This window comes from Gossypium raimondii, chromosome 9 (assembly GCF_025698545.1).
Source record: "Gossypium raimondii isolate GPD5lz chromosome 9, ASM2569854v1, whole genome shotgun sequence".
Classification (NCBI taxonomy): domain Eukaryota; kingdom Viridiplantae; phylum Streptophyta; class Magnoliopsida; order Malvales; family Malvaceae; genus Gossypium; species Gossypium raimondii.
In genome coordinates, this window is record NC_068573.1 from 13,306,968 (window position 1) to 13,331,643 (window position 24,676).

A 24,676-nucleotide genomic window follows, 5' to 3' on the forward strand; every position below is an offset into this window, starting at 1 on the left:
AATAGAGTGAATCTTTTTGTTTGAAAAGTGCATGGCGGGCAAGGTGGGGTGGATTCTTTTTTCTTTTGAATAGTGGGTATGGAGCGGTAAAAATGTATAAATATTTTATCCCTGCCTCAACCCACTCCACTATATAAAAATATCATTTTATCCTTGCATATATAAACTATTAAAAGGGTAAAAATGTAATAATGTAATATAGAAAATATATATATTTTATGTTTAAATATTTTTTGAAGAATTATGTTTAAATATTTACTTGACTTCAAAAAGATTGAAAATGTTAATGATAAGTTGTAACACCCCATACACGACCAAATTGTCAAGTTAGAGCTATAAAGTGTCACATTCGTTGCTGGAGAAACTACAATCAAACTACAAACAAATTATACCATTATATGATTAATTTCAATCAATACAATGTATTATTGTTTCTAGGTCTTAAATGAGCTTATGAAAGCTCTAACGCTAACCCGAGATCTACTTAGAACTAAACTGTAATATTTTTAAAAGTTCAGTTTAACGTCGCGACGTTAGGGGGTTCCTCGTCATGAAGCAACATACTGACTAGGTCTCATCTCAACATCGCGTCATGGCATGGTGGCCTGATCTCATCACGACGACATACGATATATGCTCGATGTCGCGACGTGACAAACTATTTCTGCAAAATTGTTAATGAACATCATCCTGCAATTCCATTTAACCATTTCATACATCTATCTCATAAATTCAAACAACATTTGCAATCCTCAAACTTTTATTCATGAGCTACAAATTCATTATTCAACAATATACCAATACCATATGACCTATAGGTTAATTATCTAGTTTAATTCATTCAAAATCTTAAACATTCATACCTTTTCACCAAAGTCATTGACAATTGCAACATCTAACACAATTCAACCATAAATTGAAATCATATGCATATTGCATTCAATTGGCCAATTTCATACATCAAAGTTCTATTTCAAAAGTGCATATTAACATAATCTTATACCAAAATTAACTCAACCTAGGTACATGTCATACTTAAAATAAAACAGGATTTATACAAACTTTGCTAAGTCGGGATTGCTTCTAGAATGCTATTAATTTGTCAAACCCTTGTTTGGCAAGCCGGTACTGTTTGGGAGATTGTGTTGGCAAGACCGCCTAAGTCGCGAGGCTTAGACAAGATAACATTTGTAAACTTCGTGGCGAAGTATTTCGTTGAACTTCTTCAAGTCTGCAAAATCTTACTTCGCGAATTGGCGAGTTCCTTGCTGGGGCAAGGTCTGCAGACTCTTCCACAAATAAGTCTGTCACCCGTATTTTAATGTTGTTGTAGATGTAAGTATAGTAGTCAGTGGGACACGTTTAAGTTATTTAGCATCCTAGTGGAGGTAACGTGTCGATAACCAAGACACTTTGGGAGCCTCGTAGGATGTGATTAATTAGTGAAAATGTGTGAGAATAATTACTGATTAGAGTTTAACCCTGATAGGAACTTGGGTTAGAGATAGCTATAAATAGGATAACCTAGTATTTGAGAGAAGATTTTCATTTCATCTTCTCTATTAGACTTTGTTATCATCGAAGAAAAACCAGAAGTGTTATTTACCGTTAACTAAGGTTCTATCTGTCAAGCTTATAGAAGCTTTTGTCTCAAGATATCTGCTAGTAAATTCTTAAATTCCTCTTTAAGTTTACCACATAGAAAAGAAGTTGCTGTAAAAGTTGTTCTATAGGGTTTTCTTTTTAATACTGGATAGAAAGGAAACTTCCATCTGGGAACCATTTGCATGTCTACATATTCATATTATTTCATTAAGCTTTGGTTATTTTTTATATTTAAAAATTTGTTTTATTATTTTAGCCAAAGAAATAGGAGAAGGTCCCAAAGTTAAAGGAAAAGAACTCGTTGAATAGGAAAAGCTCTAAGTGAAGATTTCTGGTAAGTTCCTTTATACATTGAGTCTGTTATTTGCATTATTTCGTTTAATCCTTCTTACTGTATACCCAGGTAAGTGGCTTTAACCTTTGGTCCTGGTACTTACATTAAAGAAGTCAATGCATGTACAGTTACAGTTAGTAAATTAAAAACAGAAGTCATGCATGTGCATGGGTATACATCCTCTTTCCTTGGTACACAAGCTTCGTATCCATAATGGTGTAAGAAGTTATCGAATGGTTGTTACGTATGATGATGAAAAGAAGACACAAGATATTATGTTTTGCCTCTGGTATGACACTTTGGTGTAAACTGTGACTAGTGAAAATCTAGCTTTACGAAGGAACACTTATGTGTTTAGAATACAAGGAGGGATGATGGAGGTACGGAGCTTATAACTGGTTAATAGTTCTAATGAGCAGTATGAAGAAACCGGGAAATGTTTCTTCAGAACTAGGACTAAAAGCTAGCACAAGGAAGGGAGTATGCAGATAATAAAGGTGTGTATTGTGTCAAAACAAAGTGTGAACATTGCATGAATTGCAAACAGTACATTAAATAATCAAAAAGGGGTAATACGCCAAGGTGGCGTACCAATAGAGCTGTAAAACCTATATAAATAGGTCTCAAATTGCAGGTTGTGCCTGCCATTGGGCGAAGTCTGTTTGTGGAAGTATCCACTAGCGGATACTTTAGAATAGAGGGTGTTGTATTTGCCAGATGTGGCGTGCCATTTTCGCCAGTCTAAGCCTTAATTTCTTAATGTCTATTAAACCCTGTTGTGATTTTGTACTTTTCTGGAACTCACTAAGTTCTTATGAACTTAACTAGTTTTCTTCTTATTTTCAAACTTTAGGTTGGACGTTGTTGTAGTAAGGAATCGGCTAGATTAGCGGCCTACTATAAGTCATCTCTTATCTTGGTGTAACATATGATTTCTAGTGTATTAGGATGTTGTTAGTTGCCACTAGTTTGATATTAATAACCTATAATTGAAAATGATATTTTGTAATTCCGGATGTTTATTTGTAGCCTTTCCAGGATTTATGATAAAGGGTTTTATGTGATGTTAGACCATGGAATTGAATGTTAAACTAACGCTTTAGGAGCAATACATTAGCATTTTTACTTGATCTTGCGAATGTTTATAAAGCTTCTACCAAATGTTGTTTACTTGTATTCCTACTATAAGTGGCGTAGTACTATTTCAAACTATTTTAGCTTATGATATGTTTTTCAAAATATCGGGACACCGTTTCAGCAAGAGAGTATCCGCTGAGCTAAGACTTTTGGGTTTTAAATGATTTTTGGTAGTTAAACGGTTTTAGCTTGTGACACTCCATACTCAAGTCCGAAGATCGAGTCAGGCTTGGGGTGCTACAATTTTATTGGCATCAGAGCCTTATTTTAGCCAATTCTCGAGAACCATCATTAGTTAGAAGCCCTACAATGCATGTTACATAAATCTGGCTTGGTGCCTTATAGTGTTGCTAACTAAGTTCATGTACTGTAGCAAAGAAAGAAAGAAAAATGTCGATCAATTCCAAGAATGCTGAGAGGGAAAAGCTAGAGAGAAATGCTCCTCCACAAGTTAGTAGCCTTAAGCCTTCAACGAGCTGGGGAGCATTAGAAACCAAGGCTGAAGAGGCTCTAATGGAGATGATGGGCCATGTCATGAAACAATGGTTCGACAAGTATGTGAGAGCTACATAAACCTCTTCCTACAAACATCATGATGAATCAGTAAGGCTTAAAGAGACAATAAGAACGATAGGGGCTACACCACTGATAAATCTTGCACCTCTAGTCCCAATTGCAACAGTGTCATGAGGGGACCCTATGGAGGCCATTCGTAAATGTGGTGCAAAAAAGTTCAGAGCAAGTAAGGAAAACAATCCTGTGGTAGCAAAGAATTGACTTTCTCGAGTCTGTCAGGTAACATACGAGCTACAATGCTCCCCAACTGAGAGTTTGAGGTGCGCTATCTCCCTACTAGAAGATGAGGCATACCAATGGTGGACTAAAGTGATTAGCATGGTCCCTAGACAATAAGTGAACTGAGAGTTCTTCCTAAAGAAGTTTAGGGAGAAGTTCATCAACAGGCTTTTCATCAAGCAAATGAAGGAGTTTTTAGAATTTAAGTAGGAAAAGATGACAATATTTAAATATGAGCAGGAGTTCATTAGGTTGAGCAAATACGCCAAGAATTTGGTTTTGGGTGAAGAAAGCCTGTATATTATATTTGAAGGAGGACTGAATGAGGAACTTAGGGTGTTGTTGTATACCTTAGAGATCAAGGATTTTATTGCTTTATTGGTGAAAGCTCAAAGATTGGAGTCAGTAATTCAAGAGAGGAATAATGTTAGGGATAAAGAGAAGAGCAAACGTGGAGTTTTTGGCGCAATTAGTAATGTTGGGTTCAAAAAGCCCAGAGACATAAAGTATTCTACTACTCTAGCGACAAAATCCCAGTCTGTTGGTTTTCGCCGAGAGTAAAGTAGGCACTAAGCCACTTCCATGGCCAGTACTGGAGGATCCAGGAGAATGAAGGTTCCTGTTTGTAATAGTTGTGAGAAGAACTATACAGGAACTTACTAGAAAGTTACTAGGGGTTGCTACAATTGTGGGGCCCAATACATCTATAAGAGAGATTGTCCAGTAAGAGGAGGCAGGAACATTGAACACTTTATTCAGGTAGCCAGGGAGTCTCAACCAGAAGTGAATACTAGGATAGTGGCGAAGTCCAAGTCAGTGCAGGGAGCTTCGAGGAGGAACATGGCAAAGCTTGACCCAAAAGCCTCAACTAAAGTTTATGTAATGCAGGCCAAGGAGGACGCTGAAGCCCTTGACATTATCACAAGTAAATTTTCTTTATTCAACACCAACATACATGCGTTGGTAGACCCTAGGTCTTCTTATTCTTATATCTGTGATAAGTTTATGGTTTAGAAGATTCTTAAAGTTGTCCTTACTAAGGCTAGCATGATAGTTACAAATTGTAACACCCTTTACCGGAGACCGTTGCCGGAGTTGAGCTCGAGGCATTACTTTACTTAACTTAAAAATTCGGGGCATAAAATTTTACTTTTGAAATTATTTTCACTATTCACAACAAAGCTGCCCACCTGTGCAACAGTTACTAATTTAGTTATAAGTTGAGCTACAAAGTTTGAAATTTAAATCCGTAAATTTTACCTGAAACTAGACTCATATGTATTCTTACCATAAATTTTTTAGAATTTTTGGTTCAGTCAATTAGTACAGTTTATTAGTTCAAGTCTCCCTTGTTTCACCACTCGACTATCCTGACCTCTTGTCACTAAAAATAAACTTTCTTATTGTAGGATTTTTATATGGTGTTCTCACTTGTTTTTAAAGAAAATAGACTCAATAAGAAATCTAGACATATAAACTACAACTCATAACTATTTTTGCACAATTTTTAATGATTTTCTAAACTTAGAATAGAGGACTCCAAAAATAGTTCTGACCTTGTCTCACTAAAATTCACATAACTTAAAATATAAAATTCATTTTGCTACACCATTATTTTTCTATTAAAGTAGACTAAATAAGATTTAATTCTATATATAATTAACCTTCTAATTCATTTTATACTATCCTAGGAGATTTTTCAAATTCACATCACTGTTGCTGCTTGAAATCTGTTTCTTTGCAAATTTTACTCTTTCATGATTTCTATGCATGATTTATCACCTAAACATTTTTAACAACAACCACCTTCATACTTAGCCATTTTAACAACCATTCATCATCAAATACTTACATATCATTCTTTAGCAAAATCATAAATACAAACATTCAAAATAACTAAGTATCTATACATGCCATAACCCAAACATGGTTCATCATAAAATACCGAGTTGTTGTCGTTGATAGTGTGGACGATCTTCGACGTCTTTAAGTTCTCGAAAGTAGCTTTATAATACTATAAGAGAAATAAAAATAAAATAAGTAAGCATAAAGCTTAGTAAGTTTACTAGCAAATAAATAACAACATTTAACACAAATAATTAAACTCAAATGTCAAGATCTCTAGTTTACTCTTTATTTAATCTCATTCTCGTTCTCTTGCTGTTTTACTTAGTTAACTCATGATCGTAACTTATTCTTCTCTTGCTGAAACATTGGGTATCAATTGATAATATATTAAGTTCTTAACTCTTATAACTCATCTAAGCTTACCATTTATGCTTTTAAATGAACTTTCATTAACATGATTCGTTTACTAGCCCGTTGAGCCATGTTGGAATAATAAGGATACTTGGGTCTTTTTTGATAATAGCATGCCGAAGCCATGTCCCAGACATGGTCTTACATGGGATGTTCTCATATGGGTGCCGATGCCATGTCCCAGACATGGTCTTAAAGGGGACCTCTCATCTATTATAACGCCATGTCCCGAGACATGGTCTTACATGGGACCTCTCATCTCGGTACAACGCCATGTCCCGAAATGGTCTTACATGGGATCTCTTTACCCAAATGTCATGACATTTGTATCCGATACATTCTTCATGTTTCAACGGGGCTTTTTAACACCGATTCTCTGCCATCTCATACTTGAGTCAACATTAAATAAATTCATAAAATAAATGCATAATTGCTAGAAAATATCAATATTAATAATAATTATTGAAATATTGTATTTATTTATCGTAAACTTACCTCGGTATTAAATATAGCCAAATTCACCAACATAGCCTTCAACTTTATTCTTTCCTTTGCCTAACCTCGAGTGCCGTTCTTCTTGATCTAAAATAGAAAATTTAACTCATTTAATACTAAAATTTATCAAAACAGCCCTCGACTCTAACTTTGGAAAAATTACGATTTTGCCCTTAAACTTTACATAATTATGTTTTTGCCCCAAAGTTCGAAAATTAAACTTCATCTCATACTCTTATGTTATATAACATGCTGAACATTTTTCTCTTCTATGACAACATCAAATTCTCACTCTAACACTTACTTATGTACATTAGGGATTTTTATCGATTATGTCAACTTACTCCCTTTTGCTTAAAATCGGCTAGCAAAAGTTGTTTAACATAATTTGTAGCTCCATTTTCTATCATAAAACATCAAAATAAACACTTTTCACCTATGGGTATTTTTCCAAATATAAACCCTAGGTTAAATTATTGCTAGAATAAGCTAAATTAAGCTACTAGGATCTCAAAAACGTAAAGAGCATTAAAAACGGGGCTTGGGATCACTTACTATGGAGCTTGGAAGCTTGAAAACCCTAACTATGGCTTCTCCCCTTGCTAAATTCAGCCTAATGAAGAAGATGATAAAAAATTGGCTTTTAATTTTGTTTTTAATTCATTTTAATAACTAAATGACTAAAATGCCCTTAATGAAAAACTTTGAAAACATGCCTAACCATGTCCATTTTTGTCCACCAACTTAACCAATGGTCTAATTACCATATAAAGACCTCCAATTTAAAATTTCATAACAATTGGACACCTCTAACATATAGAACTCAACTTTTGCACTTTTTACAATTTAGTCCTTTTGACTAAATTGAGTGCCCAAACGTCAAAATTTTTTAACGAAATTTTCACAAAATCTTTCCGTTAAACTGTAGGCCATATAAATATAATAAAAATAAATTTTTCCTCATCGAATTTGTGGTCCCAAAACCACTGTTTCGATAACCTTAAATTTGGGCCAATACAACTCCCCCCTTTAAGTATTTTCGTCCTCGAAAATCTTACCAGTAAAGAGATTCGAGTATTGTTTCCTCATTGTCTCTTTCGGTTCCCATGTCGCTTCCTCAATCCCGTGCTTTTGCCATAATACTTTCATCAATTTTTCATCCACATTTCATGCTAGCTAAAATGCCTAGGGACTTATACAACCTCATACAAATCAAAATTTCACAAATTTATCCAGGTATTTTACTACTTTTACAAATATGTCCTTAAATGATAATTTCATCAAAAATCACTTTACAAAACTTATTTATTTAACAACAAGGACTCATAATATTTCGTTAAAATTCAAAAACCATACTAACATGTATATGGAAAAATCCTAAACCTTTAATGTTTCTGCAAACTAGTCCCTAGGCTAGCTAGATTAAGCTACAACGACTTCAAAAACATAAAAATAATTAAAAGCGGAACAAATTTCACTTACATGCATACAAATTAAGCTTGGTCGAATGGGGAAATTAATCCATGGAGGTTTTTATTCCTCAAAAATCTATTTAGGTTAAAAAATAAAAATGATACTTTATTTAATTCTTTTTAGTTTTAAGTTTATTTACTTATTTACCTTATTAACCTTTCAAATCTTATGAAATTTCTATCAAACCATGCCATGTATGTCCAATAACCACACAAATGGTTTAATTAGCATCTAATTCCTTTCACTTTAAAGTTTCATAGCTATTTGATACCTTTAGCTACTAGAACTCTACTTTTACACCTTTTATAATTTAGTCCTTTTCACTTAATCAAGCATGCAAACGCCAAAATTTTTTAACGAAATTTTAATACGACCCTACTAAAATACCATAGAAATTAAAATAATGATAAAATAAATATTTATTCATCAAATTTTTGGTCTCAACCACTTTTCCAATTTCACTAAAAATAGACTGTTCACCAAAAGTCCAAAATGATTAAAGGTGCCACATGGGAAATAGTGCCTATGCGAGGGAAAGTAGTGAGAACCACTTCTTAACTTATATTTGAATTTTATAATGCCCCATTTTATGAAAAAGATTTTGTAGAAGTGACAGAATTAGAATATTTTAATGATATAAATATGGATAATGTTATAAATACTTAACCGAAGAAAAGGCTGAATGGAAGTGTCGACCAAGTACAGATATTGCTACATCTTTTAATCAAGCGATAATGTTTCCTATTGCAAAAAATGTGACTCTAATGTCAATACTTTTTTAGCAGTTTTGCTTTATGTTGTTTTGTATAAATCAATATATTAAATAGTGTGTCAGGCTAGAAAGTCAGGATCTTCTTTTCCCACTTAGTGATGACCTTGTGCAAAAGAGCAAGCATCCCAATAGTGTCCACTGAGAAATCTATGAAGCCGTCAAGAAGCATAATAGGAGACACACTGAATACACAGTACACAGAGCTTCATACAAAATAAATAAGGGACTAGAACAAATGCCAACAAGAGAAGACGACTACTCCAGCCTCATCTCAAGGGAAAGTAAATAGTACAACTCAAAAAGAAATTAGCGAGAGAAATCATCCAAAGTTGGATTGGATGATACACTGGATACACAATTCGTGCCCAATTTTCCAAGAATTTGCATGGCAGAATAACATTAGAGTACCCAATTATTCACCGGAAATGTTTGGCCCAGTGCATCCTGAGTAGAAAGAAGTGGAGCAAGAAAGTGATAAAGAGGAAGAGAGTGAGGGCGAGGAAGGAGAAGAAGAAGAAATGGGGATGAATTTTTAGGAGGAGGAAGATGATTGAGCTGCTAATTCTATTTTTTTAAAGGACTGTAATTAATTTTAAGACAATTTTATTATTTTTAGGAATGGAATTAACAATAGATTATTATTTGTTTTATTTTTCTATGTAGGAACCTCACACGAAAGAAACACAACAATTCAGAGCTTTCAATGAAAAATGGAAGCGATCACACACCAATAGATTACAGAACTACCATGATCAATCGGGTAACTTCTTTCATTATTTTTGTAGGACTACACATTGAGGACAATGTGTTATCTAAAATGTGAGGGGTAACATAGGAAATTTGTTTTTAATTTTTATGCTTCTCTTTTAAATTTTATTGTCAATTGTGTGCTGGAAACTTGTAGAAATACAAGTGATTGGTTAGGAGCATGTATATAGGTTGATTATAATTACTATAAATTTGGCATGATAGTAGATGATTTTAAATTTTTTATTATTAGACTACTAAGTTCTATATATAACACTGTAAATAGGAATTGGGAAATTAAATGTACCAAATGATATAGAGAATATAAGGAAACGAGCATGCTAGTATGTATGATAGATTGTTGACTTTGTGATTGTTTGACTAATCAAATTGGTGAATATTGAGATACATAGGGGTGTAAAAAAGTGAACCCTATTTATTCAACCTTAGTACCTATTTTTGAGCCAGAAAACACTTCTTGATGAACCTTCATACAAAACCTGAGCCAAAATATCAATTTGTACTTACCCTTTTTCTTTGGTCTAAAATTGCACAACTATAGACGTTTGGCCATACATATTGATGGTTAAGTAGATACATCATAGTGGATTTTTACAAATAAAGTGAAATAGGAAGAAACAATGTGATATAGTAATTATAAGATAGCTAATATGTGGAAAATAAAAGAAAACTTCGAAAAGAAAATCAAAACGAGTAGAAAAAAGTACTTGAAAAGCAAAAGCATTTCTGAGTGAGATTTATTGAAAAATAAAAAGGTGAAAAAGTCACAAAAATAGAAAAAAATCGTTCATTAGTGCATAAAAACTCGTGAGTAGCCATAGTTGTTGTATTATGATGTGATTTCCTATGTGGAGGAATAAGGTACTGAGCTGGTAAGGGTCACTAAGGGGGGAGAATAGGGAATAATACAATGTGCCAAACTATTTTCGTGCTTGAAACTATTTTGGTGCTTACCATTCTTGAGTTCTATACCTGTCTGAAGCCTCAAAAATGTTACAAGCCGAAAAGTCCTATGTGACCTAGCTGGACTTATTCATGAATTGAAATCATATTAAATAATTCCATGTACAACCATTTGTATTCAGCTAGAATAATCAAATTATCTTTATAATTTATTGATTGATCCATTCATTTGAAAACCTTAATGTTTGTATGCCTTATAATATACTGTACTTAGGTGTTTAATATCAAAAGTGCTAAGTCAACTATATATCATGTCAAGATTACATGTTAATATGAAATGTCTAGTTATGTACCCTAAAGTCAACATTTGTACTATACTTGCTCAAGGGTCGTCTTGTAATTTTTTGTTTTTGTTTGCCTTGCTTGAGGACAAGCAATGACTTAAGTGTGGGGAAGTTTGATCTGTTGTAATTTTCTATAGCAGATTGAACAAGTTTTCGCACTTGAGGAGCTTGAATACGAGCATTTTCATTATGTTTTAATTAAGTTTTCATAGTTTAGTCTAAATAAAATAAAAAGTATATTATTAGTCTTTTATTGACCTTAAGGGCTAAATGAGGCCTAAAAGCGAGCTAATATACTTAGTGAGTGTGCAGGAGATCATCAGAGGGCGTATAAACTCAATACTGGTCACTGTGTTGCAACACGGGAAGGTTGATGTCACAACATAATGAGCAGAATACAAGAATATCGAGACTGCCTTTAGTGTCATGACACAACTATTGGATGTCACGACACAGCTCTGAAGCAACCCTAAGTCTGAGCATACTGTTTTTGATGTCATAACATAGGCACTAGTGTGTTGAGACATTGGTCATGTGTAGGAGATATGTACGAGTTATAGGCATTTTAGTCTGCACAATCAAATATTTAACATGAGAGCATCAATTAACCTAAGGTTGAGGGCGACGACAACCCTAACTTTATAAATAGGCTCATTTACCAATTGTTAGGGAGATCTTTTCAGACTTTAAGTTTTTCTTTATAATTTCAGTTCTTAGTTTTAGGCTTAGGTTTATTTTCAGTTCTTTTCTCTTTGTGTTCTTCAGAGAACGTGGTTTATAAACACGATCAAATGCTAGTAGATTTTTTGCACTTCATTTATCAAATACAAACAAGATTCTCTAAACTCTATTCTTGATTTGTTATTTATGTTTTTCTTTATATTCAAGTTTATTATGTTCATGAGATCCATGATGAACTAATCCTCTTATGGGGGATTAGCGAGTGGAGGTGTGATTAATTGATTATTATGTAGGGTTATTTTAGTGGATCAACTGTTTGGGAGAGAAAAAAGTTAAACCCTAGGCTTGACGACACTAGGAAGTCATTTAGGTGGGAATTAACCCAAAATTAGTATGGCCTATCCATTAACACCTTAGCTCTAACTCGGTCTAGACTATAAGGTTGAAAGATAAGTAGTTATTGTCGACTCATTAGTTTAGTGGAAGATCGAGAGATCCTGCTAGGGTAATGACTAGTTGATTGAGGAGAAACCTGAAATACGAATTATTTATGACGACCAAAGCAAGCTAAGCACCCATGCCTAGAATTAATTAAAGTCTATATATTAAGTTTTTTGAAGTTCTTTATATTTAGGTTTTTTTCATTTCTATTTCATTATTTATAAAGATCTTAAAATATTTTTTTATCGTACTATAATTTATGTAAATTACTAATTAGATTTATTTGTGCTTAGGTTATAATTAATTTAGTGCTAACCTTCATTAGGTACGATCCTTAGAGTAATTACCTACTTCGTTGTAACTAATTACAACCTGAAGTATACTTGCAGACACTGCTTATTTCATATCTTTTGTGTAGGATTCTCACTCTAGACATTGGTATGTCTGGAGGTAGTCAAGAGGCATTTGGAAATGCCAACCGAGCACAAACATCCCCTTATTATTCAATCAAGCTATTATGTTTCAAGTTACAAAGATATGGATGTAATTTGTGTACTCGTATATCATTTTCCCTTAACATTAATGCTTAATGCTTTTCTAGTTGTTCTTCTTTACTCAATTTTGCAGTAGAGACAAGTTTGCAAGGCAAGTGGGTATATCGATCCATGCTTACGTGTATCAGTGGCAAGAAGGTCGAGATATTTTTCTTGCACCTAGTGACTACCTTGTGCAAAAAGGCGAAGGTTCCGATGTCCTCAATAGAGCAGTTCGTGAAGCCAACAAAGAGCCTTATTGGTTATTCGCTCAACACTAAGTACGTTGAGCTTTAATGGAAACAAAAAACTGAGTGGAGACAACATCGGAAGAATAAAGTGGATGTCCCGCAATCTCTAAAAAGAAAGAGCAAAATGAAGAGCCAAGCAAGCTAATGACTAATTGATTTGCCCGAAATGGAGTGGGTAATCAAGTGCATGCAAGAGATGTCCTTGGTGGGCCTCGACTACACCTACATCTACGATATGCCCATACCCAGTCCACCACTAAACAAATACCCACCTATGTAATTCTACGAGCGCAGTGTGTATGAGGAAGAAGAGTAGCAGGAAGAAAATGAGGATGTTGAGGAAGTCGGAGAAGAGCCAACCCATGATTACGACTTCGAGGATGCAATTTTTAGGTACGAGGGCTACTAAGACAGTTGCGGTTTGTAGGAAGGACTCGATCATTGAGGAGAATCGGTCAACATTCGATTTTGATTAAATATTTTTGAACTTTTAAGTTATTTTTTTATTTTATTTTAGGACTATATAATTCGAATTTGGATGCTTTCTTTTTATTTTTCTTTATTTATCTTTATTAAAAAAATTATGTGGTTATTCTGTGTAGGACCCAACAAATTAGGCGACACAACAATTTTGAGCTAAACTGACACAAGGAGGACAACCCAACGACATTCGAGGAACTTCGACACATAAACGGGCTAGTCCCTTTCACTTATCTTTTGGGTGCACATTAGTGACAATGTGCCAAATAAAGTGTGTGGAGGGGGGTAACATAGATTTTTTCAATTAAATTTTAAATTATATTACTTATTTTTAATTCTTTTCGTAGTTTGATTTAAATTTTTTGTGCTTGTTTGATTTAAATCTTTTGGGTGCACATTAGTGACAATGTGCCAAATAAAGTGTGTGGAGGGGGGTAACATAGATTTTTTCAATTAAATTTTAAATTCTATTACTTATTTTTAATTCTTTTCGTAGTTTGATTTAAATTTTTTGTGCTTGTTTGTGCTCGAGCTTGTAAAGATACAAGTGATTGGTTAGGAGCATGTAAATAGGATTTTGTGTTTGAACTATAAATGTAGTTCGATAATAATTTATTTTAAGTTGTTTAGTATTAAACTAATTAGTTCACTTTGTAACACTGTAAATAGGTAAAAGTGTGTTAAGTATACCGAATGAAAGATAAGTGCATGAAAAACATATATGTTTGTTTGAATTATAAGTTGTTAGATTGTTAAAATTTAGTTAATTGATTCCATGAATTAAGACACTTAGGGATGACCTAAGGCATTTTTTGGTCACTACTAGAGCCAAAAGGTCGAACCTATACGTAAATTCCCTAGTACCTAATGTTTTAGCCTAATTTAATTTTCTTGATGAAACTTTAATGAAACTTGAATGAAACCATGAGCCTAATGCATAATTTCTTGATCCATTTTCTTTTTTATCCTAGTACGAACTTAGATATCGAGCAATTAATATTGAGGGTTAGGTAGACATGTCGTGGAGGCTTCAGAATAATTGAGAGTGAGACCTAAGGGATACTATAGTATAGTGATATAAGATTCTTGTAAAGTTGTGGGTGAATGAAGAAAAATCAAGTGTAGGAAAACTTTATAAAGGCCAAATCCAAGTGAGAAAATCTCGAATGAATAAAAGCAAAGTGAGTAGAAAAGAGAGAAAAGAAAAAGAAAGAAAATACTCAATTTTGCATAAAAGACTCGCTAAGATGATTGTACTCATGAATAATATATTATACCTTAGGAAGTAGAGAGAAAAAGAAGGCGAGAGAAGTGGATATAAGGTGGTGAGCTAATGGATATAATTGAGGTAGTATCAAAGTCAATATAATGCGCCAAACTATTTTCATGCTTAAACTGTTTTGTAGAGTTAGTTCTTTAATTCCAAACCAATCTAAGCCATAGAATGTTACAAGCCAAAAAATCCAACGTGACTTAAATGATACGACTTATGGATGAAAATTAAACTAAAAATTGAAAATTTTGGCCACTTGTATTCTTTGAATATAAATGTAAAATTTTGTGTACTTGTTCCAATGGAATAATATGCCTAACATTCTTGAATTTGTTTACCTTGTAACCTAGTGAACTAATGTGTTTGATATTGAAAATCGAAAGTCAATTATATATCACGCTAGAATTATATGTTTAATTACATTGTCTTGTTTATATTATTTTGAGTTAGCCTCTTGTATTTAGCATGCTCAAGCACCATTAGTTATTTTTCTTTTTGTATTTTATGTGCTTTTATTTTTTATTTTTTGCTTGAGGACAAGCAACGACTTAAGTGTGAGGGAGTTTGATCCACCACAATTCGTTATGGCAAATTAGAGTCTTTTCAACTTTTAACGAGCTTGTTTTCTAGATCTTTTATATCATTTCATTACATTTTTTATTTCTTCTTAATTTATGTTTAATTTATGCAAAATAAGTGTTTTTACACAATTTTTAGCCATTTGATGACTTAAAGGGCTAGTATGGGCCTAGGGATGAACTAATGAGCTATTCAAGGGTGTAGAACATTGATTTCGGGCTGAGAACGTGAAGGACTATAGCAGTGTCGCGACACTGGGTTGTGGTGTCGCAACACCGGACTTTGAAGCCAAAGAATTTAAACTAAAAAGGTATTGTCGCGATATAGATCCTATGGTGTTGCGACACCGAGCGGCGAATCAACATAAATTAATTAAGGGCATTTTAGTATGTACAATCAATAATTATATGTTTTGAAGGTTGCGATTAACCTAATTAGCTCAGAAATATTTTGCTATAAATAGGAGCGTTTAGCCTCACTTTGGGGGCTTGGCCAAATAAGCCACTTAGTTTAGGTTTAGCTTTTTATTTTTAGATTTTATTTTATCTCAATTTAGTCCTAAATAAAATTTTGTTCTTTATTTAACTTGGATTCAATTTCGATCCAATAATTTAATTAAATAATATTTATTTATTTATTTGTGGTTTTCAATTACAATCGAAGTTATCTTCACAATTATCAAAGGAAATTCGAATTTTATGCGCAAATCGACATAGAAATGGATTTATTCTCTTATTCCTTTTTTCCTATTTAATTTTCTGTTTTGCATGTTAAAAATGGAATTAGGGAAAATTGCATCTAGATCCATGAGTGGCTAGTTTCATTAGGGGGATTAACGAGGGGATATGTGAATAATTAACGGATGAATTAGGGTTTAAACCCTAGTTAGTTGGTTTAAATTATGTGCAGTTAAACCCTAGAATTAATGACCTTAGGAAGTAATTTAGTATAAATAAGATTGAGAGATAAGTTTACAGAGTAAATCATAATTTATCTCGGTCATGAAAGTAAGGTCGAGAGATAAGCGTGTATTAGTCGATTAGTTAATTAGTTAGAGGCTGAGAGGTAATAAATTGTTAATTAATAGCTAACTCGATAAAACCGGAGTTCTAAGTTAACTAGGAACATTGAAGTGAGTTAATCTTCTTCCTACTTAATTGGATTAATTTCGATTGTTAAATTGATTGTCTGTAATTTTAGTTAATTTATCTTATTTTGATTAATTACCTTTATTTTGGTTTTTCATAATATAATTTTAGATTATTACTATTTAGCCCTATTAGTATAGAAAATTAGTTTTAATGTAATTCTACCTCCCTTGGGTACAATCCTCGGAATGCTTCCCGGAGTGTTTCGCTATAACATTACTTCTCAAAAACTGCTGCTTAATTTTATTATATTTTTGTTACAGTATTTTCAGTCCAGATGTTCACACGTTTGGTGGTGTTCACTTGTATAGCATCCTAATTGGCAAGTCCTTGTTGTTCATATGTCTAATTCTTTGTTTATGTTTGTCTTTACTTTTTGGAAGATTGAGATTATGGTGGGAAAAGTTGAGAAATTTGGTGTCATCAATGTTGTTGTAACCCCAAAGAAAGTTGTTGATTAGAAGGCATATATATTAAAGAAAAGCAGTAGCATTGGAAATTCACTACTTGTATAACATCATGGATTATCTTTAAATGAAGTAGGAGATAGTGGAGCTAAAACTTTCTATTTGTTTTTGTGTGTGTGTGTGTTTTACTTCTTTTATCAATCTTTTATATTATTTGAGTATCAATCTATTGTACAGTTTGCAAAAAAATTTGAAAACAAGATGTATTTGGTGAATATCATTTCGAGCACATTTGCATTGTCATCTCAAATCTCAGTAGTACACTATGATCTCATCTGAATCGAATTCATATAGAAGCAAGCATTGCTACTCTCTTAGCACTTTCTATATTAAGTAGAAAAAAGAGAAGAGTTATGGCAGATGTTAATATGTTCACATTGGTATTAATAAACTTAATTAAACAATGGAAAGATAAAAAAATAATCTAAAATGTAAGTTTGTTTCATTGAAACAATATTTTATAAAATATTTCCAGGAAATCTACCAAACAATAAAAAATATTTTACATAGATTCATCCAACTACCAGAAAATATTAGCTTTCCCAAAAAGTAAGTCATTTTCCATAATTCATTTTTTGGAAGCCATTTTCAATTAAAAAAATGAAGCTTTATTTATACATTCTTTCTACTTTCTTTACAATCTCTTTCTGTAACACCCTATACCCAATCCAGTCGCCCAACCCGAGCTAGATGGTATTACGGCAGTTAACCATCAATATCATTTAATAATTTGACATTAATAATCAACCAAACCACAAAACATTACTAATACAAGTATTATATAATTTACAATCAAAATCGAGCCTTAATTGAGCTTACAAAGCTGTTAACCCAACTAGAAACTAAATCAAGGCTAATATAAAAATTTTACAAAAAGATAGGTAAAAAGTGAAGACAAGGGTCGCACAGTCGTGAGACCAGGCCATGGGATACGCTGAGGCCGTGTGAAGTCATGTGACATGGTCGTGTTGCCTAATCGTGTAACAAATTGTTGTTGTGTAATACTATGTCACACGACCTTGTCGCTAGGCCGTGTAACTCACTATGGCCATGTGGATCAACTTGCACCTAAATTAAACAGATCACATGGTCGTGTCCTAAGCCTGTGTATGGCACATGACCGTGTGGCAGACCGTGCCTTAGACTGTGTGCTCCTAAAATACCTTATAAGCCAAGCAATGAGATCCTAGGTTTCTTTAACTTACAAGCAAGCAATTGACCATTGTTCAACTAATTGAAAAACATTATAAAGATACCAAAATGACATCTTAAAACATTCATCCTAAGTTCCTAACCAATATGCCACAATTGGCATCTCAAACATTCATACATCTCAACCATTCATATAAAAACATACCTAAAATTTCATACATATTCATTCACCAAAACAACATCAAACCCAACATCAAAACATGTCACTCATAAGCACTTACCTTATAAACCATTTATTTCTATTAAAAATAGACTCAGTAAGGCTTTAAACATATAAATTTAAGCCTCTAATTAGTTTTCTCCAATTTTTGATGATTTTCCAAAGTCAGTACAGGGGAAACCGAAATCATTCTGACCTTATCTCACAACACCTATTATATCTCATAATTTAAAATTCCATTGCTTACACCGTTTATTCTATGAGAAACTAGACTAAATAATCTTTAATTTCATATTTTTTCATCCTCTAATTCAATTTATACAATTTTGGTAGATTTTCAAAGTCGACTCATCGTCATTGTTTCAAAACTATTTTAGTGTAAAATGTTGATTACTAAGTCTATAAAACTCTTGTTTTCCTTCTCTACACTATTTCTCAACACTTTCTCTTATTTTCTCTTCACTAACATATCAAGAACATATAACCTTATATAATAAAACCCTACATTAACATCAATCTCATACTTTTTCAATAATATCAAACTCGAAAATATATTGAAATCATGATGTTCTTACCTTGCTCAATTGACTTCAATCTTTAACTTGATTTTCTCTCTCCTCAAGCCTCTATTTCTTGAATCTAACTTGATATTCTAGCTCCCTATAGTCACCTTGTCAATTTCCTCTCTTGGTGGCTATGGAGATTTCTTTGATTTCTAAGTGAAAATGGTGGATTTTTGGTGAAATGACCAAATTGTAAAGAAAATAAAGCTTTCTTTCTTCTCCTCTTCTTCTCACGTTAATGCATGCAAAAATGGTGGGGATGGATGCTTTTCATCCTTCTTTTCACATATATATACTAAATAAATTAATAATAATAAAATAATATCATTTAAAAAAATCAAATTAAAATATTAATAAACTAATATTTATTTATTTATTAATCTAAAATATCTCCAACATCATCATTATCTTCTAGATTTCTCTCTCTTCTAATTGACCATTTTGTCCTTTATGATCTTTTAAATTCCATCCTTGAGTCATCACTTAATTTGGTAAAATTGTGATTTAGTCCCTCAAACTTCTTCACCTTTTTCAATTTGGTCCCAATCCATCCATTTTTCTTAGTTTCTAGATTATTCCACCCTTAAAATATTTACACCATTGGTCCTTCAAATTTTTCATATTTACACTTTAACCCGTCAACTTTTGAGTATTTACTCTTGGGTAACAAAACTTTTCTCACTTTTGCGATTTAATCCTTTCTTGAATTAATATGTAACAATATACTTCCCAATATTGCCATAACTCAAAATTACCCCTTTTTAGCACTTTATTTCCTTATTTTACTATATCAGAGATATTATCTTACTTTCCTTACTATAGAAATTTTCGGGGTATTACATTTCTCTCCCCCTTAAAATAAATTTTGTCCTCGAAATTTCCTTGTGTTATTTTGATCATAAACTTCATCATTTCTATATTCTGTCAATTATCCTTTTTTATTCATTCCTATCATTAACATTTCAGCTCTGAAATTTCATCGTAGCAAAACAGCACACTTTCTAATTATGCATGCAAAACAGAACAATAACCGTTCTCAAACCGACCAATCCAATAGGGCTTTTGTCTGACATCATAATTAGCTAACATTCTCATAACATAAGAACTCCATTAGAAACTGAACAGTTATACACATATCCCTGAGGATAAAAAATATATATATAGAATATCCAGAAAAGATCATCGTGTTCATTTCGATTGTAATCGTCTCACATAGGCATCTTTACCACTTAATTATCATTTCTCTGACTAATTCTGTTATCACGGACCTCACATTATTCTATTCACTAACAATCTGATATTTTTTTAAAAATTGAGTTTTTTTATTATACTATACTCAACTCTGTTTGCATTACTAATTATTTGGCCACTGAACTCTTTAGTTCACATTTATGAGCTTATTCAACATAATTCTCATAAAAATTTTCTTCATAAAGCAATACTAATAAAGGGGTGATGGTGAGGTCATAAAGCCTTTAACTTATTCTCATAAATACATATATATATATATATATATATATATATATATAAGACTTAACATTCATCTTCAATGTAATACCATCATAACCACCTAGTTCATTCATATATTTTCTCACATATAGGGGTCACACGCCCGTGTGTCTACCCGTATGGACAAAAAATCAGGCTATTTTTCAAGCCTTATTTCTCACCCATTTGATCTTTTAACTTCACCATTTGTTCACTTTATAGCCACATCAATAATCACCATTTTCTTGTATTTCAGATAAATACATATAACCATACACAAGCATGCAAATCACTATTTCTTCTTGTCAATCACAATTTCAATTGACAGATTCATGTAAATGATCTCAATATCATTATCTGTTTAATTTCTATCACTTAAATTCACATACACATAATTTATTAACATAATCTGACAAACATAATCTCTGAATGGTGAGATCACATAATTGAGCTCAATTTTATTGTTCAATATGTTTTATCACATAAAATTTGCTTAACAGTTACCACAATTTATCAAATTAGAGAACGTCTTACGGAATTGAGTACCTCGTTTTCTCGACACCATAGTCCAACTATGGTCTTACATGTAATCACTCATCACATACCGATGCCATATCCCAGCTATGGTCTTATACGGAATCACATATCACTTACCGAAAGTACTCATTCCTACGTTCTACTCAATTTAATCTTCCAATTCAATTTCTAGCAAGCTAATTTTCTGCGTCACAATCACTAATTTATTTTTATCTGGAGTTATAGGGCTCCAAATTGAATTATGTAAATTTTCCCTGAATCTAGACTCATATACCTTTCCACAATAAAATTTTCAAAATTTTTTTGGTTTAGTCCATTAGTACAGTTTATTCATTAAACCTTCCCCTGTTTTACTGCCCGACAGTCCTGACCTCTCCTTACTAAGATTTACTTATCTCCCTGTACAAAATTCAAACAATGTTTTCGTTTCTTTCTCTTAAAAATAGACTCGCTAAGGATTTCAAGCATGTAAATTTCAAGCCATAATTATTTTTTTACAATTTTTGGTGATTTTCCAAAATTTAGAACAGGGGATTTTGAAATCAATCCAACCCTGTCTCAATAAAATTTAAATATCCCCAAATGTAAAATTCCTTTGCTTGCTCTGTTTCTTTCATATGAAAATAGACTCACTCAGCTTCAATTTCATATATTATTCAGCCTCTAATTCATTTTCCACCATTTATGGTGATTTTTCAATATTTCCCAACTATTGTTATACAAAACAGTTTTATATTTAAATTTGCTCTTTTGAGGTTTTGGTATTTCCTTTCACCTTACACATGGGTTGATTAAGTATCCAACCCGATATTGCTCACATAAAATTATCCACCATATATAAATATTTACCTTTCCAATTTTCCCGTTGAACACTCGGAATGTTATCCGTTATCGGTGGATTCAACACTTAGCAACCACTAATGAATCGGGGAATCAGCACTTAGCAACCCCTTTCACATTTAAGATACGGTGGAATCAGCACTTATCAACCACCAATGATTCGGGGAATCATCACTTAGCAACCCCCTTTACATTTAGAATATGGTGGAATCAACACTTAGCAACCACCTTTATAGTCAATGGTCACCGGTTCACATAGTAGCCTGCACGTAGTACTACACATGTGACCATTTCCATCCGATACACGTAGTAGCCTGCACATAGTACTACACACGTGATCAAATCTATTCAGTACGTATAGTAGCCTGCACATAGTACTACACATGCGACCCATCATTCCGATACACGTAGTAGCCTGCACATAGTACTACACACGTGATCAAATTTTACGATTCACGTAATAGCCTTCACATAGTACTACACACGTGGCCATCATTTATCGGTACACGTAGTAGCCTTCACACAGTACTACACACGTGACCAAAGCTTCTCGGTACACATAGTAGCCTTCACTTAGTACTACACATTTGACCATTATTTATCGGTACATGTAGTAGCCTTCACATAGTACTACACACGTGTTCATCGATACCTTATTCAAATCTTTACCATTCCGAAAGTTCCACGAAGATTCTTACTTCCCAATAATTTACAATTTCTCCATAGCACATTATAATATCAATCTTTCCACTCAACTCCATAACCAATTTAATAATTCGATTTGAATAACTTCAACCATTACTTGCAGTTGGTATATCCATATACCAATCTGATTTTAAACAAATCAATTATCGATTTCAAATTTCTAACTTTAATATAACTATTTCATATAAACCCTTTCGCATATATTGTCACAAAATATAATAGAAATAATTATAACAATGTATTAATTACATACAACTTACTTTGGTGCAACAATATAGAAATTTAGCAATTTAGTCATAAATCTTTTCTTTTCTCCGATCAAGGTCGATTCCACTTCTTTCTTGATCTATAATAACACATTTGACTTATTTAACATTCACACTATTCATTCCAGTCCAAAAACCATACTTTGGAAAAATTTCATTTTTGCCCCTAAAGTTTCACAAAATTATGATTTTGTCCTTAGGCTCGTAAAATAATTTTTATTCGATTTCCTTGCATTTTAGGACTAGCTGAACCATTTTATGAAAATTTCAATCCAAAGTTTTCACTTATTCACACATTTATGACATGTTTTATAACTTTTCCAAATTAGTCCTTTTAGGTTCTTTTTTTATTATCGAAAATCACTTAGTTCAAGTTGTTTATCACACTCCAAACATTCATATTCTTCCATAAAACATCAAAATACATGCATATCATTTTTACACTTTTCACATAATGCTTTCAATATTATCGAAATTAGCTAAGTTGAAAAGTATCTCCATCTATAAGTAAAACAAATCTCATCAAGGTCGGGAGATATCACACTATCACAGGTTATATAATGACATGTATATTCCAAACTTCACATATGCTACGTTTGGTTCGAGAATCGACTAAACCGTAGCTCTGATACCACTAAATGTAACACCCTTAATCCGTATCCTTCCCCAGAATAGGGTTATAGAGCATTACCGGAGTTTACAAATTAATTTTCAGACATTTCATTTCATCAAGCATTCATATTTATAACCAATCAAAATAAAAACATTTATGAGCTAACATTAACCAATTTAAGTTATACAAGTCATTATAACCAGAATCAAATCATTCAAAATTTCCAATAGAACCAATGGATAATGTGATATGTCTCCAACAAACTTCCAACCCAATCGAGCTTCCGATAATCATTTCAAAACATCTAATAATTATACCTATTACCAATAATAATTGAATTCCAATAATAAAACACACACATATATAATATTGATTACCAAATAGCATTCACTTCTATTAAAATTATACAAAATATAGTTCATACGAACTTACCAGGCTAAATTGCAGAAATAACAAAATCCAGGGATATTTTGGAAAATTTCTATTTTTTTCTCAATTTCCACCCAATCTTGATCTAAATAAATATTTCATTCAATTTACTAATTTAAATAATAAAAAATTCATTTCATGCAATTTGGTCATTTTTTACATTTTTACAAATTTACCCATAAAGTTTCACATTTGTTCAATTTAGTCCCTGAACCTAAAACATGTAAATTGGTCATTTTTAATTAAAACTCATGCTAGTTGAGTAATCATATATTTTCCTCCTCCTCCTCTCGATTCCACATCCTTAATGTATATAACATGCTTATAGGTAACATTATCTATAATTTCACCATTTACTTATATATTCATTCAAAGCTGTCCACTTGAGTCGTAGTCACTAAATTATTTATATCTTGAGCTACAGAACTAAAAATTAAGATCCATTAATTTTCTATGAAACTAGACTCCCATATATTCTTACCATAAAATTTTTAGAATTTTTGGTCTAGCCAATAATTACATTTTATTCTTTAAAGTCATCCTGTTCTGCTGTCTGACAGTTCCGACCGTTCTTCACTAAAAATTAACTATCTCCTCGTAAAGAATTTGAAGGATGTTACCGTTTATTTCTATTAAAAATATACTCAGTAAGGATTTAAACATATAAATTTAAGCCTCTAATTATTTTTCTCCAATTTTTGATGATTTTCCAAAGTCAGTACAGGGGAACCTGAAATCATTCTGACCTTATCTCACAACACCTATTATATCTCGTAATTTAAAATTTCATTGCTTACACTGTTTCTTCTATGAGAAACTAGACTCAATAAGCTTTAATTTCATATTTTTTCATCCTCTAATTCAATTTATACAATTTTGGTAGATTTTCAAAGTCGACTCTCTGTCATTGTTTCAAAACTATTTTAGTGTAAAATGTTGATTACTAAGTCTATAAAACTCTTATTTTCCTTCTCTACACTATTTCTCAACACTTTCTCTTATTTTCTCTTCACTAACATATCAAGAACATATAACCTTATATAATAAAACCCTACATTAACATCAATCTCTTACTTTTTCAATAATATCAAACTCGAAAATATATTGAAATCATGATGTTCTTAC